This window comes from Acomys russatus, chromosome 1, assembly GCF_903995435.1.
Source record: "Acomys russatus chromosome 1, mAcoRus1.1, whole genome shotgun sequence".
Classification (NCBI taxonomy): Eukaryota; Metazoa; Chordata; class Mammalia; order Rodentia; family Muridae; genus Acomys; species Acomys russatus.
This window is the reverse complement of record NC_067137.1, coordinates 7,111,185-7,130,476: the sequence shown is the minus strand read 5'-3', so window position 1 is coordinate 7,130,476 and position 19,292 is coordinate 7,111,185. Positions and strand designations below refer to the sequence as shown.

At 47.1% G+C, this 19,292-nt stretch overlaps 1 non-coding gene across 1 annotated transcript; it reads right to left on the bottom strand.

The window, feature by feature from the left end:
- Nucleotides 1-17,813: 17,813 nt before the first annotated feature.
- LOC127196973 (U6 spliceosomal RNA) lies at nt 17,814-17,918 on the bottom strand. The gene has a single exon (XR_007831576.1). It is a non-coding gene; the product is annotated as a U6 spliceosomal RNA (small nuclear RNA).
- Nucleotides 17,919-19,292: the final 1,374 nt, after the last annotated feature.

Below are 19,292 nucleotides of genomic sequence, written 5' to 3'. Positions count from 1 at the left end.
TTTTTTTAAACCCCTATTTCTTCAAATCCTTCTTTTTATTCTATATCCTTTCTTCTGAAATTTAATTGTCTGAATGTTGGATATTTGTCAGAGTGGCTTTCATTATATACTTGTTTCTGGTTTTATCCTATTCATTTTTCACTTAGTAAACTTCAACTTAGATTTTTTTTTTTTTTTAATCATTGAGTTTCCCCGAATCTGTCTTGTGTATGTGTCTAGTCTGTTGTTCAGCCTCACAACGAACAGATCGGTATTTTCTTGTGAGGAAAGTGTCCTCATCCTCAGCAGGCGCTCACCAAAGCTGGCTTTATACCTATCCTAACTGATTACAGCTTAGTTTAGTGACCATATGTCTGAAGGCTAGCCAATCAGCCTCTCCGAATAACCCATGTTTCTAGGTCAAAGGCCAATCCTTTTCTAAGTGCATGCACCTCTAAGGATAAAACATGCCGTCTTATTTCTTCCCTTCCCATCCTCAGGCCCCGCACCCTCTAAGAACCGGACGCACACTCATCTTTTTTGCAGCAGCCTAAGTAGCAGACTCTTCCTTTGACAGCCAGGCAGTTGTTAACTGCAGATACACATTTGGCAGTTTCCTGCGTTTTTTTTTTCTAGCTGATCTCATTCTCCTTTGACGATGCCTATCACCACTCACAATCTAGCCACTGTCTATACTGCTGTTGTATGACTGAGTCATGCTTATTTATGGCTTCTTCCCTGCTAACACCATTGAGTACATCTTCCATACATTCACTTACTTCCCTGTGTTTAAGAATCTCTTGATCAGTGTCCCCATTTTCCCCATTTTCTTGGACAGTCACTAACACCTCACTACAGGCTGGACATGGTGGCAAACACAGTTTAGAGATTAGAGACTGGTTTGTGTTTTCTCTAAATCAGGGAACAACGAACTATAACCCACAAGGCAGAATCACTGGGTGCCTTTAGGACAAAGTTAAACTGGAGTGCATCCATGGTGTTCATTTCCATACGCCTCTTTGACTTTTCCTGAATGAGATGTCCATGTGTTCAAGCCTGAAACAAGTATCTTGGCTCCAGGCAAGCACTCATGGCTGGTGCACAGACAGTTCTGGACAAGCAGATAACATCCGTCTGTTCTTTTTTTTTTCCCCCCCTTAAGATTTACATTAAAAATCAATATCCACGGGGTGTTGGTTGCCCATGCCTTTAATCACAGCACTTTGGAGACAGAGGCAGGTGGATCTCTAAGTTTAAGGTCAACTTGGTCTACAGACCAGTTCCAGGACAGCAGGGCTACATGGAGAAACCCTGTCTCAAAAACAAACAAACAAACAAACAAAAACCAAAAAGCAAACAAACAAACAAAAATGAACAAACAAAAAGAAGAAAAAAGAAAGAGAGAAACAAAGGAAAAAGATTTACATCCTTGTACTATTTAGTATCCAACCTAAGAAAGAAAAATGGTCTTTTTTTTGTTCCTCAAATTTGTGTGTGTGTTCAATCTGATACGACTTTATGATCCTTTTACATTTTAGCCTTGTTTTACGTGTATTAATGTTTTGTCGATATGTGTGTCTATACCCTTACATGTGTGCACCGCCTGCTGAGTCTGGGAGAGTTTGTTGAATTCCCTGGAATGGGAGTGAAAAGCAGTTGTGAGCCATCATGTGGGTGCTGAGAATCAAACCCTGGTCCTCTGAAAGAGCAGCCAGTGCTCTTAACTGCTGAGCCATCTCTCCAGCCCCCTACTTTATCATCTTAAAGAGGATAGAAAAGGATGAGTGAACCTTCAGGAAAACGAATGAAGAAACATTGAGATAATGAAGAAGTACAAAGATTAGAAAATTAAAGAACTGGGGCCGATGATGCAACATCCAGTATTTGGAAGCTACAGAAAGAATACATATTATTTAACAAATTATCACTAACCAGAATCTTAAAATACCAGTAAAGATTCGCATCTTTCTTCCTGTGGCCGGGGATTCAGGAGTGACTGAGTAATTCTAACTCAAGGTGTTTCATAAGGTTAAACTGAGTGTTGAACAGGGACAGTTTGTCTTTTTAAGCCTTGATTCTAGAGGGGTTCTGTTCGAGCTATGACACCAACCAACGTGCAGTCATCATCAAACCCCTAACCAGATCTAGCCAATGGACAGGACATTCTCCACAGTTAAGTGGAGACTGGGGACTGACTTTCACATGAACTCTGATGCCTCATATTTGGCCATTTCCCTTTGATGGGGAGGCCCGATGGCACTCGGAGGAAGGATAGCGGGTTACCAAGAAGAGACTTGATACCCTAGCATCATATTCAAGAGGAGGAGGTCCCCATCAGTCACAGTCATAGAGAAGGGGAATGGAGTGAAAGCGTGAAGGAGGGAGGAATGGGAGGATGCACGGGATGGGATAGCAAATGAGACGTAATATGAGTGATTTTATTTTTCCAAAAAAAAAAAAAAAAAAAAAAAAGACTTGACTCTAGAGAACTCATGTCCAGTAGCTCACAGGAGTAGCAAGCTTATTTGGTGGTGGTAGAAGACCTCAGTTCCTTACCACACGAATGGCTATAGAATGCTTGAGTGTCTTCATGACATGGGTGGCTTCCCTAAAGCACTTGACCAAGAGAAGAACAACAAAAACCTAAAATGTCCTTTATGACGACCCTTTGATGCTGTCCACTGTCACTGCCACAATATCCTAGTACTTAGTCACACTGGTCATCCTTTTCAGTGTTGGAGACTACAAGGGCCAAGGCCACTATAAAGGGGCAAAAGTAACGAAAGATGAAACATTATTAGATTCCAGATTAAAGGGTTCTTCAAGTTTCAGGCACACTGGATAAAATAGACCCTCACTCCATGTATATGATTGTGAAATTTCCGAACACTTAAAACTAAAAAGAAAATTTCCCTAGAGTCTAAGAAGCAACATAAAAGACGTCACATGCAAACATGTAGAATGACCATGGCATCATGTTTTTCAGCAGCAAGATTATATAGCATACAATGCCATATACCATGAATAATAAATGTAATATAATATAATAAATGGTTTAGAAGTCTAAAGAAATTGTTTAAGCCCCAAAAAGTATCATTTAGTAAATGTTAGTAAAAAAAAAAAAATCAAAACAAAGTTGAAAAATTCCTTTCTCAGAAATCCTGGGGAAAACAGGGTCCAGGAAATAAGGAATTCAATACAAGGAAGAGAAAAAAAGCCTCCAGGGTGATGGAGAGAGAATTGCCCAAGACAGCAGCGCTGTGCCAAGTGCAGAGGTCAGGCAGAACAAACTTGACTAAGGCCAGGGAGTGAGAGGCTGTCCATGCAGAGCCCCAGCAGCGAGGAGAACGTCTGAGGGACCTGCGCTCACCCAGAGATTTACACGGGCCAGCTGGGGTGTGAAGGTGAATCAGTGTCAAATTCTGCTGTAAGAGTGAGAGGAGACTTCCTCTCAGCTCTCTGAAGTCTAATTACTAGAGCAAAGAGATAAAGATGAACTAGACGAAGGACATGCAAACATACAGAGTACAAAAAGAACATGTCACAGGACCGCGATGACCCGCTGCTACTTAACATTATTTAGACACGTTTTGTTCCTCCACGGATGAGTGAATGGCGAATGCGGATAGTTTTGGGGACTTAGGAATGACCATTAAAGAAGTGAATGGCTCTGTCATTTTCTGGAACTTGAGTGGGCACAAGGGAGAGAAATTACCTGCAGCTCCACCAGGTGTGGTTCCATTCCGGGCTTGGTCATCTTCTCTGAGATAGATGACAGGACCTCAGGCTGCAGGTGAGGAACAATTGTGTTCCCAATTGCAGCCTGTCTTAGTGAGGATGGGGGACTGCCAAAGAAAAGCTTTATGTTTATAGCAAGTTGCTCAGCATGCCCTGCCCCCCCAAGACACACACACACACACACACACACACACACACACACACACACACACACACACACACAAATCCCTCATAAATTTCCAATATCATTCCAAGAAATAAGACAATAGAAAAATAAAACCAGACACTGGCGGAAATATAAAACAATCAAAGCCTGCTCTACACCTCCACTGGAGCTGGTGTTTACGAAGTTATGAACACAAAATCCCCAGCTGTTGACCTAGCTACATTACAGGAAGACCGGAAGACTGGGAACCAAAAGTGTGTGCTTACTTGATGACACCAGTGATTAAAAGACCGCCATCATCTATGCTTTCCAGAGTGGGAAGTCAATGGGTATCGTCTACAATGGGCAAGTCCACTAATAGAAACCTCATCATATCATGTTGAGATGTCAAGGAAAAATCTGCAGTTGAAGTCTTTGCAACTGGCTGCCTTTAGCAAGCAGTAATTAGTGGGGGTGGGCGGTGGAGAGAAGACTGGCTCATCTTTGTAGTAAGCCTTATGAAAGTACACCACTCCACCTATCCTCATAAATTTCCATGCCAATAAAGCTAAAGCCTACTGAGCCCAAGAAAAAGGACAAAGTAGGAAGTGGCCAATTGTCATAAACACTGAAAAGCAGTTAAGAAACATAAGAACAGGAGTTGGAGATGTCACCCAGTTGGTGGAACATGTGGTTAGTATGTGAGACCCTGGGCTCCACTCGTAACACCTCTGTCCCTGTCTCTGTCTGTCTCTGTCTCTGTCTGCCTCTCTGTCTCTCTGTCTGTCTGCCTCTCTGTGTATCTGTCTCTCTGTGTCTCTGTCTCTCTGTGTGTCTCTCTCTGTGTCTCTGTGTCTCTGTCTCTGTCTCTCTCTCTCTCTGTCTCTGTCTCTGTCTCTCTCTCTCTCTTTCTGTTCCTGCCCCCTCTCTCTCCAGGATATAATTCATTAAACATAACAGCAGAAAGCAGAGACACCAGAGGGAAAGTATAGTCATCAATAGATAGGAAGGTGCCCTACTTCATTAATAACTAGAGAATCAAATAAAAGAAATGCCCATTTGGCTATATATTGACAACTGAACAACAACAACAAAACAAACAATGTTGGAGGCTATTGCCAGCCTCAGGCTTGGTGATGACCGTGTGGATGACGCAGAAGGCTAGCTTGGACCACCTGTGAAGGCATATCACGTGCCTGCCTTTTGTGTGAGCAACTCTTCCAGGGCTGTTTGCACCCTATGGTATACTCAGGGAAGCATACTATCCACATCGAGGGCGCACCTTGGAAACACCACAAGTGTCTTAATACAAAGCTAGCCAAGTATCATCGCTGCCTTCTCATGGAATTGTGCATGTCCACACACTGAGTTGTGTGTGAACTCATCTGTGAGGGCTCAAACTGGGGAGAGGGTGACTTAGCTGAAATTACTTTTGAAAAAGGGTTTCTGAGGGGTGTCTCTCTGTGTGTGTGTGTGTGTGTGTGTACATATTGGGAGGGGGTGAGCATGTGGAAGCCAAAAGTCAACATCAATTGTCTTATTCAATCGTTCTCCTTTTGAGGGTGGCAGGGTGGCAGGGTGCTGAGAGAGAGGTCTCTCACTGAACCTGGAGTTTTCTGATTAGGCATAACTGCCTGGTTACCAAGTCCCCCAGAGCCATCCTCTATCCCATCATACCAGCACTAAGGTGACAGGCGTGCTCCACCCAGCACTTCTGTTTGTTTTTACACATGTACTCTGGGATCAAACTCATGTCTCTATGCTTGTGTGAGAAGCATTTTGCTCAAAATAATAATAGTATCCATAACATAACACTGTTCACGCAGCCGGTGGAGACAAGTGACATCCACAATGATCTCGCATCTACTTGGTGGCTAACAGAAAGCATGGCAGCGCATGCCTTTAATCCCAGCACTCAGGAGGCAGAGGCAGAGGCAGACAGATTCTGTTGAGTTAGAGGCCAGCCTGGTCTACAAAGCAAGTTCCAGGACAGCCAAGGCTAACACAGAGAAACCCTGTCTTGTAAACCAAAGACTTAGCTCACTTAGCTCACTTCCCCCATGGAGCTGTAAGACCAAGTTTCAAAGCAAAACAGAAACTAATAGGACACATTGGAGAGAGCGGCTCAGCGGGCTGCAGAGGTGATTCAGAATTTGGCCTTCACATGGGCTTTGTTGCTTCAACTGATCAATCTTGTCCTGATTGCACGTGATCAGTTCTAATGTATAGACGCTATAACTACAAGAGTCCACTTTATGCGTTCTGTAGATTTACCACACCGAGTAATTTTAAATAAGCTTTCTTTAAAATGTATACAGCTTTTTGGCTTTAAAAAAAAAAAAGATCTAGAAGATACCATGCCCCATTTCTTCCCCCAGCTGCCCTGTATTTCTGTGACCCATAATCTGACCCATCGCAAAGACATCAGCTGACTGTAAATAGTCAGCAGACCTGGGTGCCAGTCCTGGCTCTGCTCCGCACTAATGGGTGACCTTGGTGACCTTGAACACAGCTCTGACAGGCTCTCCTCAGTCATCCTACTGGGCACAGAACCTTTTTGTCTATCCCACAGGGGGCATCAAGGACAAATGAGGTAAAGGGGAAGAAAGCCTCAACCAATGAAAGGCCTTTATTTCGCAAAAGAAGTTCTTCCCAGTGATTGGAGCAGTAGGCCTCTGGTCTCCTGGGCTAGGCTTTTCCCCAGTAAACCTCTGCCTTTCTAGACCAGGCATTGTACCAGGGGCTGGTGATCAGCACCGGCTCTGTCTGTCTCTTCTTCCAGAGGCTCAAGAGGGGGTACAATCAAGCATGAGAAAGAGGACAGGGTGACAATGAACAGGATGACTATGACAGGGACCATTGAAAAGGTGGCATCTTAGAGTTCCAGTGCTGTGAAGAGACACCGTGACCACAGCAACCTTTGTTTGTTTGTTTGTTTGTTTGTTTGTTTGTTTGAGACAGGGTTTCTCTGTGTAGCCCTGGCTGTGCTGGGAGCTGCTCTGTAGTCCTGGCTGGCCTCAAACTCAAAGAGATCTGGCTGTTTCTGTCTCCTGAGTGCTGGGATTAAAAACGTGTGCTATTATGTCCGGGTCAGCCCAGCAACTCTTACTGGGACTTGCTTCGATTTTCAGAGGCTTAGTTCATTCTCTTTATGGCGGGAAGCATGGCGGCAGGCAGGCAGACATGGTGCTGGAGAAGGAGCTGAGAGCTCTGCATCCAGATCCACAGGCAGCAGGAAGAGAGGGAGCTACCAGGCTCTTGAAACCTCAAAGCCCTCCTCCAGTGACACACTTCCTCCAACAAGGCCACACCTCCTCATCCCTCCCAAGTAGTGCCACTCCCTGATGACCAAGCATTCAAACATTTGAGCCTACGGAGCCGTTCTTATTCAAACCACCACAGTGGCATTTATGTTGTCCCACTGAACATGGTAGAATTTTCCATGTAGAGAAGTAGGAGAAGTCTTGGTTGAGTTTAAATCATCACTAATTCCTCATCTGCCTTCCTTTGTCAAACCTGCCTGGACCACATCGGAATGGAGCATTGGAAACTTCCCTCTCAGCCACATGCCCTACTGGAGAGCACATGTGGGAAGTTATTATCTCCAGATTCCCAAGTGGTCCTCCAAGTAAGATGTGCAACTGGCTGCTTGGGATGATGTGTGTCCTGGTGCATTTGAGACTCAGTAAGTTCTTAAATTTAGTCAGAGATTACACTAAGGGAAGCTCCTAAGCATTTTACACGGCCACCAGCCAGTAGCACGTCATGACAAACATTCCTTTTCTTCTTTGTATGAAAATATTTTCCCGCCATATTGTGGCTAAGCAAATGGAGGCATCTCTAACCAGTCAATAGGAGGGCCAGCAGTGCACCCTGGACAGTGGGCTTGCATGTCCATGCAAATGGGCTTTCACTGAAACCCAGAGAATGGACAGGAAGTGAATTTGTCTAAATGTAAGATGGTAGGTTTGGGGCTTGGAAGGCTTTTCTGGGGTATCCTCACTCCCAGCTGGGATCTTGGCCTCATGGTGGGGGATCAGGGAGCAGACATTTGGAGATAGGGCTACCACATCACATCTTGAGTTTCAGATCTGCCCTTAAGGGTTTAGGGATCAAATGTTTTAGAGAGCTAACTGGAAGGAGATTCATTTCCTTCTGTGACTGTCCTCACCCGGTGACTAGGTACACACCATCTACACAGCCCTCCCTCCTCTGTCTTCCTGTTCCAACTCAATGTCTAGTCTCTCCTTTTCTTTTTCTTTCTTTCTTCTTTTTTCTTTTTGGTTTTTGGTTTTTCGAGACAGGGTTTCTCTGTGTAGTCCTGGCTGTCCTGGACTCGCTCTGTAGACCGGGCTGGCCTCGAACTCACAGAGATCCGCCTGCCCCTGCCTCCCAGAGTGCTGGGATTAAAGGCGTGCGCCACCACCGCCCGGCTTTCTCTTTCCTTCCTGCTTCTCTCTCAACTTTCCAGCTTCACTTCAAACACACATGTACTTAGGATTCGTGGCTCTTGCTGCAAGATTGCTCAGTTAGCTCAGTGGAAAAGTAGGAAAGTTGCATTCATGCCGACATTTGCTACTGTCTGTCCTTTTAATTATAGACATGGATATATTCTCATGTGCCCTTTTCCCTGACTGATGATGATATAAGTATCTTTTCTGTGGTTTTCTTTACTTTTCTTTGTATCTTATTTGGAGAGGTCACTTCTTAAAATATTATGCTCGTTTTATTTGATTATTTTATTATTGAGTTGCAATAACTCTTTCTATAGTCTGGATAAAAGTCCTTTGTCAACACTATTGGGGAAAAAGAGCAGTTGGGTTCAATGACCTAAGAGTGATCCCTGGGACCCACATGGTAGGCAGAGAGCGCCAACTCCCAGATGCCCTCTGACCTCTGCAAACTGGGGCATGAGTGTGCCTGTCCCAAATATAAATAAGTCCAATTATGTCTATTTATTTTTAAATAGATGATTTGAATTCTATATGCTACAAAGAAGCAAAGTCAGTTTAATTGGATGATTTAATTAAACAATTATTCATTGTTTGATCATTGGAAACTTTTTAATTTCTGGCCATAGGTCGGAGTGAAGGTCTGTCTTCCAACCTTAGGTTCACTTTTCACCCACACACACACAGGCCAGCCCTTAGTCTCTTGTGTCTGGAAGGAACCCCTTCCTGTTGACTCTTCCATTCAGTGGAATTAATTGAAGACCCAGAAATAAACCACATACCTACTGACACTTGATTTTGACAAACAAGCTAAAACCACACAATGGGAAAAAAACATCTTCAGCAGATGGTGCTGGTCTAACTGAATGTCTGCATGTAGAAAAATGCAATTAGACCCATATTTATCACCCTCCACAAAACTCAAGTCCAAGTGGATCAAGGATCTTAACATAAAACCAGGCACACTAAATCTATTAGAAGAGAAAGTGGGGAAGAGCCTTGAACTCATTAGCACAGGAGACAACTTCCTGAACAGCACACCAATACCCCAGGCTCTAAGATCAACAATTAATAAATGGGATCTCATGAAACTGAAAAGCTTCTGTAAGGTAAAGCTTCTGTAAGGCCACTGTCAATAGAACAAAACACACTTATACAGTCCCCATCCATATTGCTTTCCTTGCTGCCTTGGACTGTCCTTATATCTGGACTGAATTGTTTTTCTGGTATGGATACCTAGCCCATGTGAAATCACTATAGTCAGATGAGGTCACTAGCATTGCTCTAATCCGCCACGCTAGTGTATTAAAGAACTATGAGACTGGAGTTGGGACTATAGCACAGATGGAGATTGTTACATGTATGCATCCAATATCCAGTATTGATGAAAGGAAGGAAAAAAGGAGGGAAGGCTGAAAGGGCTTGGGGGAGGGGAAGAAGCAGGAGAGGGGGAGAGAAGAGGGTGGTAGAAACCAGATGCCAACACAGGAACATGTGACTGCAGACGCTGGTACAATGCGGCTGTGAACCAAGTTCTGAAGGGACTTTCACCCACTGGCACCGTGATTTTTCATTTCAAGGCTCTAGACCTGTGCTGGGATGTGTCCGTGTGCTTTAAACCCCTCAGTCTGCAGGGCTCCATTGTGATCACCCCAGGAAAGGAACAAGACTCCCTTCCCCGACCCTCCCTGCCTCCTGGAACTGCCAAGGCAAGGCAGTGGGTGTCTCACTTCCTCTCCTCGCCTTGCTCATCTGCCTTTGCTCTGTGCTACAGATTTCCGGCAAACCTGCCATTACTTGCTGTCGGGAACCCTTGCTTTCCCAAGAACTATATCAATCTCTTATCTGTTCCCTTCCCTGCTCCCAGGCCAGCTTGCCGGTGCATGCCATGAGCAGCCACTTCTGGGCAGACATGGCTAACCTAACTCCACTGACCTCTCAGCTCACCCTTCTTTTTCTCCATATCTGCATCTGGAAATCTATGATGCAGCTCCCCTACTCTACCAGTCCTCCTACGCCAGTTCTACCAGTTTCCCCCACCCCAGCTCTACCAATACCCCCAAAACCAGCTCCATCAGTTCCCCCACCACAGCTCCTTCAGTCCCCACACAACAGCTCTACCAGTTCCCCCCGCCACTTCAGCTCCTTCAGGTCCCCCATCCCAGCTCCTTCAGTCCCCCTATCTCAGCTCCTTCAGTCCCCCCAACCCAGCTCCTTCAGTCCCCCCACCTCAGCTCCTTCAGTTCCCCCTAACCCAGCTCCATCAGACTCCCATTCCAACTCCTTCAGTCCCCCAACCCCAGCTCTACCAACCCCCCACCCCAGCTCCACCAGCCCCCCCACAGCTCCACCAGCCCCCCCCCACAACTCCACCAGTTCTCCTACCCCAGCACCACCGGCTCCCCACCTACCAGTCATCCAAGCCTGGCCTGCTCTAGGTGGATGAGGTACCTGTTCCTGACAGCTGCTGTTCAAGGTCCACTTCAGAGTCTTGCTACCAGGGCCTGAGACAGCAGAACAGCTGTCCAGCCTCCAGCTTCTCTCTGCTATATGTCCCCCCAACACACACACACACACACACACACACACACACACACACACACACACACGTTTTCCCCCAAGAGGGTGTTTCCTAAAGAGCCAATAGCTTTCTAGAAATCCACTGTCCAGCATCTCTTTCCTGGCTCTTGATTCAAAATGCTGCTAATTGTAAAGGTCTAGGACCCTCCATACAAAACTACAGATGGACCTTAAGCAATGCAAAGCTCGACCACATGGCTAGAACTTCTGGCAAAAACCAAGCAAAGCTCCCCACAGTGATGCAGCAGGCTCTGGGGCACTCTGCTACCCCTGCAGTGTCGCTCTCTGCTCTCAGGGTGCAATGCGTGCTGTACTAGTTAGCTCTTTTGTGGCGACAAAGTTCCAGCTAAACAAACTTTGAGAAGAAAGAATTTATTCTGGCTCAGAGCCCAAGGGTGCACAGTTCACTGTGGCAGGGAGATCGTGGTGGCAGGAAAAGAGGGCAACTGGCCACGTCATCAAGAAGAGAAAGATGAGTGCTGCTGTTCACAATTGTCCCTCCTTCTTCAGTCCAGGACCCAACTCCACGCAGCAAAGCCAGCCTCTGTAGGGCTAGATCTTGCAGCCTTTTCAATATAGAAACTTTTTTAATAGTCACGGCCTGAGATTTGTCACCTAGGTGATGCTAGTTCTTGTCAAGCTAACAGTCGATACACCTTTGTACACTCTCCTCATCTCATCTCCACTTAAGGACAGTCAGATGCATGCCAGCAAAGAAAGAATCTATTACCCTATGTCTCCCAGTATATCTGGGAGGGGTGCTTGGAGCAAGTGCCCAGGCTGATCTAATCAGCCAGGGGGGAAGGAGGTGTTCAGAGCCTTCCCAAGTGGGTCTCCTTGTCCCAGAATAGACAGCACAGCCCATTCAGCAGCCAGCTCTGAGACACCATCTCTAGGCCCCAGGGACTGCTTCACTTACAGTGGTTCTTCAGCAGGACACTCAGCTTCCAAGGCTCAGACAAGCATCCTCCCCACCCCGTCCCCTCTCTCCGGAGACCTTTCTTAAGTCCCCTGCTAAAGTGGCCCTCTCACTCTTAGCCTCTTGGTGGGTTGCTTTTAACTTCTTGTTAGTACTGATTTCTTTCTTTCTGCGAGTTACTACTGGCCAGTCTCTTTAAGTGGCTTGCAAACACCATGAAAACAGAGGTTTTCGTCCATCTCTACATATAGACCTAGTGCTTAGCATAGTACACAGCATAGAATGAGCTCTAGTCAAACGCTTTGCTGGATAAATGAATATGTGAGCTGGATCAGTGAGCATAACAGATATCCTAAGATTCTCTTTTTGTTTAGAGATGCTAAGAAAATAATAACTGGTGAGAATAGTTTAAAATGCTAAGGACTCAAAGACACCCCTGTGGTTTATCCTGGACCAGCTCCTTCTCTACAAAACCTGGTACCCTGCCATCCGTTCCAGTGGGGCCACCTGGAAGCTTGTCTAGGGCTCTGCAGAGTGGGCTCCCCAGTGTGGGCCGAGGTTTGGCGCAGTGCTGCTGTGGCCTGCGTGCCGTGGGGAGGAGGAGGCCGCTCCAGAGGACAGGCTTACATGTCATGACTCAGCTCCAGCATATGAACTCGTAGATATGCTCCCATCCTAGACAGAGAACCAGCTCAATCTAGTCTCCGGAGGATGTGGAGGGCTCCCAGGAGGTAATGGCCCAGAATGTGCCATCGGGGGGTGGAGGGGGAGTGAGGTTGGGGCGATAGACAGTTCGGTCCAGCTGTAGCTCAGGACACATTCTTCTCCATCTGGCCTCTTCCTGGACCCCATGGTTTGCGGGTCCCTTCACAGCACCCAGCTCTACAAGACAATATGGACTCAGCGGCCTCTGCCCTATGTGTCTGTTGTCCTCTTCTGGGTCTAAGTGTGCTGCAAATGCCTAAGAGTGTGTTTGTTTGCCTAAGGGCATATATACTCCTACGTGAAGCATAACTCAAGCCCTGACACTTGTCATCCCCTCTGTCACCAACTGTAGAACGAATTGGCCTTTCACTGGAAGATTCTATTTCATTTTTAAAATATCACTGGTGTCATTATAGCAAAACTTGGCGTTACCTGAAAAATTAACATAATAAAAGTTATTTATTCATTTGAGTGTAACTATCTTCCAAACTGTAGAATAGCTCCATCTCCCTAATCCTGTCCCCCATGTCCGTTTCTATTCAGCCCTTGCTCATTTTCACCTCTGTCTGATCATTGTCACCTCAGACGTGACAAGAAATGTCTCAGGACTTCACTGGACTGACACAGAAACTGCCAAGGAGCTCTCGACCCTTCTGAGCTGCCCCACACCCTTCTTCTGGGCCTCACTGTAGGCCAACACCAGGTGCTAGATTGCAGGGCAGTGACATCCACACACAGCCCTAGGCTAGGACGCAGGACTTGGAGGTCTTGATAAGAATCCTAGATTGACTTGGTGTGGTTGGGTCATGGTGTTGGGTCTCTCCAAGGTGCCTCCACTGATTCTAGAGAGGTAATGGTCTCCCCCTGATACTAGGAGGGCTGAGGCTGAGGTTGCAGCCAATGGTGAGCTCTTTGTAGCTGGAGGGGGCGGGGCATCAGGGAACCATTGAACACGAGCAGTTATCCTGCACAGATGCCTCCTTCAGAGCCGGTGTTGTAGAATGCTGTCCTCTGACCATGACAACCATTACTGTCCTCAAAAAGGCACCTGCGACCATGGGCGAGAGACCCTCAAGATTCTGCCTGTTGACATTCCCTCATAAAAAGGGTATTGGGGGTAGGGGGAGGATCGTTAGCTCCTTGCCTGACATCCCGGCTACTCCTTCCCAGCTGTATTCAGTTCTGTACAAGCTGTGTGTGGTCTTGTGGTCTCAGGCGGTGCTGGAATATGTAGTTTGAAAGGTCAATGACAGGACCATTCTACCTATGCAACCATGGGGAAGTCATCATCCATCCTGTACTGTGGCTGCCTCCGGAGCCATCCACACTCTCATAAATAACCCCTCACCCACGCCTCTCTCCATAAATAGGCCCAGTAAACTCTTAATTGAGCATGTAGGACTATAGTGGAATCATACTCTGGTCTGTCACTGGTGACCTACCTGGGGGAAGTAGGTACTGTTTGCTCCTCCCCATCACTATCCCGGTCCTGCCTCCCTCCAAGAAAACTTCATGCAACAGCCAGGTGGAGACTAGCTGCTGCCTTCAGTTCCAGAGGAACTGAAATGGGCCTCAGAGGAGACAAATTGTTAGGACACAGGGGAGCTGGGGTTCAGGCGACACCCCAAGCAAGCACAAAGGCACTCTTCTTTCTGTATAAACACATCAACTGATACAAATGAAGATCAGCTAAAATCAGCCCGCAGCCAGTGCAGTCCCAGGGAAAGACTACTTGCAGCTACTTTGGTCAACACGTTTTGGAGGGCCTGGGATGTAGCACAGTTGACAGAGTACTTTCCTAGCATGCCTGAAGGGCTGGGTTCAGTCACCAGCATCACATAGAGCCGCCATGGTGGTGCTTGCCTGAGAATCCTGCCACTTGATCAGCAGAGACAGAACGGTCAGGAGTTCAAGTCCACCCTTGATTACACGGTGAGTCTGAGGCCAGCCTAGGCAAAACAAAGCAGAGTGGTAAGGTTTGAGAGCCAGAGAAAACTTGGATGATGTGAATAGGCCCCTCCCTCTGAGCCAGTCTGGGCTAATACATTTCAGAATAATGGATGCCTTTCCTTGGACCCAAGACTATATTGCTTTGCAGTTTCAGAGACAGAAAATGTTGATGTCTGCAGACCATGTCATCTAGCTCAGCACCAGCCTCTTATAAATGACAATCTAGATTACACATGGTGCCCATCAGCTTCCTGCTTTTGTGAGGCACCCCAAGCTGCTAAGGTCTAAGGGGCTGATCTCTACAGTACCTAGCTCTAGCTTATAAACTGTAGGCATGCTCTGGAGATGGGGCTTTAGAAAGAAGCAATGAGAAGGTAGGTGTAAGAAGACAGCCAATTCGTTTTGTCTGCCCCTCTCAGCTTCAGCACGAGTCTCGTGTCTGGCTTCCTTTTCCTCTGCCCATCATAAACTTGCCTATGTCCTTTACTGGTATCTCCGCAGGCCTCAGGAAGGACAGTGCCTGGCCTTCAGGGCACAAGGCCTACTGCTCACCACTGCTGGACCGTGGTTGGACCAGGGTTTCCCCTCCCCCACCTACCCCGTTCTGCCAATGGCACCAGCTTCCCGGAGTAGCTTACAGCTCAGCTGACCCCATAATGCCAAGCGGGGGAAAGGTCTTGGCAAGATGGAAGCTGAAACACAGCCAGAAGAACGCTTGAGAAACACGTGGTACAGAGAAGGACAGTGACTCACAAGGGGAGCTCAGCACTCAAGACCTGGTTTGCTGACTCCAGCTGTAGGCATCTCATGGACATTCGCAAAGCAGGGAGCAGATTGACAGACAGACAGACAGACAATCCAGTTACCAGCTCTAAACCACAGGGCCCAATGGGGAGGCCTGGGGAGAGCCTCAGCATCTGTACACCGTGTCATCTTAGTTAGGGTTTCTATTGCTGTGATAAAGACCAGGACCCGAAGAAGCTGGAAAAGCAAAGGACTCATTCGTTTTTTTTTTTTTTTTTTTACATTTTTTTTTTTTGCTTACACTTTCACCTCACAGTCCATCACTGAAGGAAGTTGAGGCAGGAACACAAGGCAGGAACTGAAGCAGAAACCATGGATGGGTGCTACTTACTGTCTTGCTCTCTGTGGCTTGCTCACTCGCCAGAACAGGGATGGCCCCACCCACAGTGGGCGGGGCCCACTCACATCAATCCTCTACCAAGAAAGTGACCTACAGACCTTGCCTACAGGCCAATCTTTTATGGAGACATTTTCTCAAGTCAAGTTCCTCTTCCCAAATGACATTAGCTTGTGTTGGGCTGATATAAGAATTAGCCAGCACACATGTGTATGCGGTACAATGCAAGTGATGGGGGGGTACTCCGTGTTACGGGGGAAAGCTCACTTCGATGCTGTGGTTTTGTAGACAGTTGTATGTCTGCTTGGCCCACTGCATGAGTGTCTGGGTCTAGCCCTGGAACACCTGGGTAGGACTTCCTACTGTTAAGGCAATGGTTCTCAACCTGTGGTTCGGGGCCGAGTGACCCTTTAAAAAAAAATACAGATATTCACAGTACACTTCTTAACAGTAGCCAAATTGGGTGCTTTAGGTTCTGTGGGGATGGAGGCACAGGGACTATGCTATGGCATGTGGATGGGGCACCACAAGGGCACAAAAGCAATTCCCAGTGTGAACAAGCCAGTGAGTGGCTCAGCCTGGTACTCAGGCCATGCACAGTTGCATGGAGTCTCTCTCTCCCAAGTGCCTTCACCATCCTCACTGGGTGTATAGCTACTCCATGGCCATGTGCCTTTGGGCTGGTCACTTCCCTTCTGTGTCTCTTTCAGTCAAACATCAAATGAGGCCTGACAGCAGTTGTGGGCAGTAGAGCAAGGCACACATAAAAGGCTTACTTCCGGCTAACTCCTGGACTTTGGGCCTTCTGTGCCTTTCTTCTGGCTGTCCTTGGTAGGAAAGTGGCCTGGGGCAGCGATTCCCTAGCTGTACCTGGGAGCATTGGGGACATACACAGGCTGAAAACAATAGTGACTCACCCTCCCCTGGAGCTGCCTCTGGCCAGCGCTCCTCCTCCGCCTCCAGAGCCTTAGGCTTAGTCAGCCAGGCCAGAGAGGAAGTGGGAGAGAGGAAGAGAGGGCTTTATTCATTCATCCTCTTTCTGGGGCTATCCACAGATCGATGTGGTCCTTCCAGCAGAGCCAGGAAGGCCATTCACACACTGAGGCCTAGAGAAGGTGAGGCCAACCCCTTGGGGAAATCTGGGCCCCAGGTATATGACCCTAGCCCAGAGACTGGCCTGCGATGTCTCAGCCCACCTGACAAGAGCTGCCCTGAGGCCTTGCTTCTGAGAGGCCTACATTTGAGAGACCTAGAGGTAGCCACTGGGAGCCTTGTTTTCTCTAGGTCAGCAGAGAGCCAAAGATGTGGTGAACACTAGGCACCAAGGAAGAAATGTTGATACTACTACGGTAGCTGCCCACCGATGCTGGTTTTAGTCAGGAGGGAAGAGCAGAGGGGGTGTGTGTAGCGGGGAGGGGACAGCACAAAGCAATCACCAGGAAAAAGGTGAAAGATCTAGATGGTGGCCCTCAAAGAGTCACGTGTGCTCAGAGTGACGGTGCCATCCCTTGCCTGTGACCTCCCTCAGTGGAGGTGGTGGAGGCGGCCAGGTGCTGGTGTAAGCACTGCCTGTGAGCATAGCAATGCCATCATCAGACAGGTGTGGGTGACCTCCAGGAGCGACAGTGCTCCTCTGGCGGTCTCCTCCCTCCTCAGTAAAGCTGACCTCTGAAGGTTGCTCACTGGACCCTCGTCCCTCCTTTGAGAACCATCTGAAGAGAAGCATCCGACCCTCATTTACTTGGCTTGAGGGAGGGAGAAGACGGTATCAAAAGGTACTTTTGCCCCAAACAATAGGTACTGTTTGACTCTGCTGATATGAGGACTAAGACCAGCCTAAACCAGAGACAGGAGAAGTAGTGACTGACAGGTGAGGGCAGGGGAGACTGAAGAACACTAGTCATGGGTAGAGAGCCAAAGGCTGTACAGGTGGCTGCTGTGGGTGGCTGACAAGAATAGGAATGTAGTCTACCAAGCTGTGCACATCGGACTGTTACAATGGCAAACTTTAAGTTCTGTAGTTTTTAAGTGAGTATGGCCTCATGGTTTTATTGGTTTTGTCACAAAACCAACTTAGAACCGGCTCCCTGGTCCTTTCTCGGCTCGTCTTCTCCAGTTCAGAAATGCCAACCCCTCTCAATAGGCAGCGCGGTCTTCAATCTGCAAGTGGGCTCTACACACTCGCATCTCAGCCGTCTTCAGTGTGAAAACACAGAATGCCTAACACATTTACGTGTCATCCTTGCGCAGGGGCCCTGCTTACCTTTTCTGTTCCAGTCTGATTTTAGTGCGCGCACTGCCAACGGGAGCAGCGCTATGTGTTACCTCAGTGTGTTCATCAGCCTTCTTTTTGCCTTGATGGAATAATCCGTGAGAAAATTAACTTAGCCAGGGAAAGGGTTCAGTGTTTTCTGTCTGTGCTCATGTGGCTCGGATGGGGCCTGTGGTGAGGTGGAGCTCCATGGCAGGGATTGTGTGGTCAGAGGAAGCGAGTCTGAGGTACTGAACTCAAATCTGCAGCCTAACCCACTGAGCCATCATCTCTCCTACTATGGCCTCTTTTTTTTTTCCTTCTTCCACTTTGCCTCATTGTTTTGAGCTGCGGTGGTGTGTTTACTTTCCATGGCTGAGCGGTACTCCACCGCAGACGTGTGAGACTGATGATCCATTCTCGTGATGGACTTTGTGTGGATGGCAGCTGGGGCTCTTACAAACACAGCCGCCGCGAGCACCTTTGTGTACACATAGAATTTCATTTCTCCTGGGCGAAGTGGACCAGCTGATTTACATAACAAGGTAGGCTCAACCTTCTGGAACATGGCCAAACTGTTTTTGCAAAGTAATTGTTCTATTTTACAGTTCTTCCAGGAGCCCATAAAAGCTGGCTGTCTCTCCTTCCTACCAACACTTGACACGTGTTTAATTTTAGACACACTAAAGTTAGCATAGGTTTTTAGTGTGGCTCTAATTTGATTTTTGCTAATGAATAACGACTTTAATTTCTTTTCATGTGCTTATTGGCTATCTATATATTGCCTTTGCTAGTGTTGTCTGCTGACACTTTTTTGCCCATTTTCAATTTACTACTTATACATAATTTTAGTGTTGTATTTATTTTGTTCTCTCTCTCTCTCTCTCTCTCTCTCTCTCTCTCTCTCTCTCTCTCTCTCTCTCTGTGTGTGTGTGTGTGTGTGTGTGTGTGTGTACAATTTTATTTGTGCCTGGGTATTGAATTCAGGTCAGCAGGCTGAGTGGCAAGCATGCTTACCTGCTGAGCCAGCCTCATGTTGCTTTAAGTTAGAGGTCAGACAGGAAAGAATTACTATATTTAGGATAATCAGCTTCTCTGGTTCTATTTATGATTTCAAAGTGTTGTGTAGTAACCTTCTCATCCATTAGTGTTTTTTGCTGGATTTATTCTTGCAGGTGCATATTCATAAATCATATGTAAATGAGATTTCTTCAATTGCATTTTCCAGTTGTTTGCTGCTGGTATAAGAAGCATTATTTGAGCAGGGAATGGTGGTACAGACCTTTAATCCCAGAACAGAAGCAGGCGGATCTCTGTGTGATGCCAGTCTGGTCTACACGTGAGTTCCAGAATAGCGAGGGTTCCATAGAGAGACCTTGTCTCAAAAGCGAACCAAGCCAACCAAACAAAGGGAGCATTACTGACTTTTACTT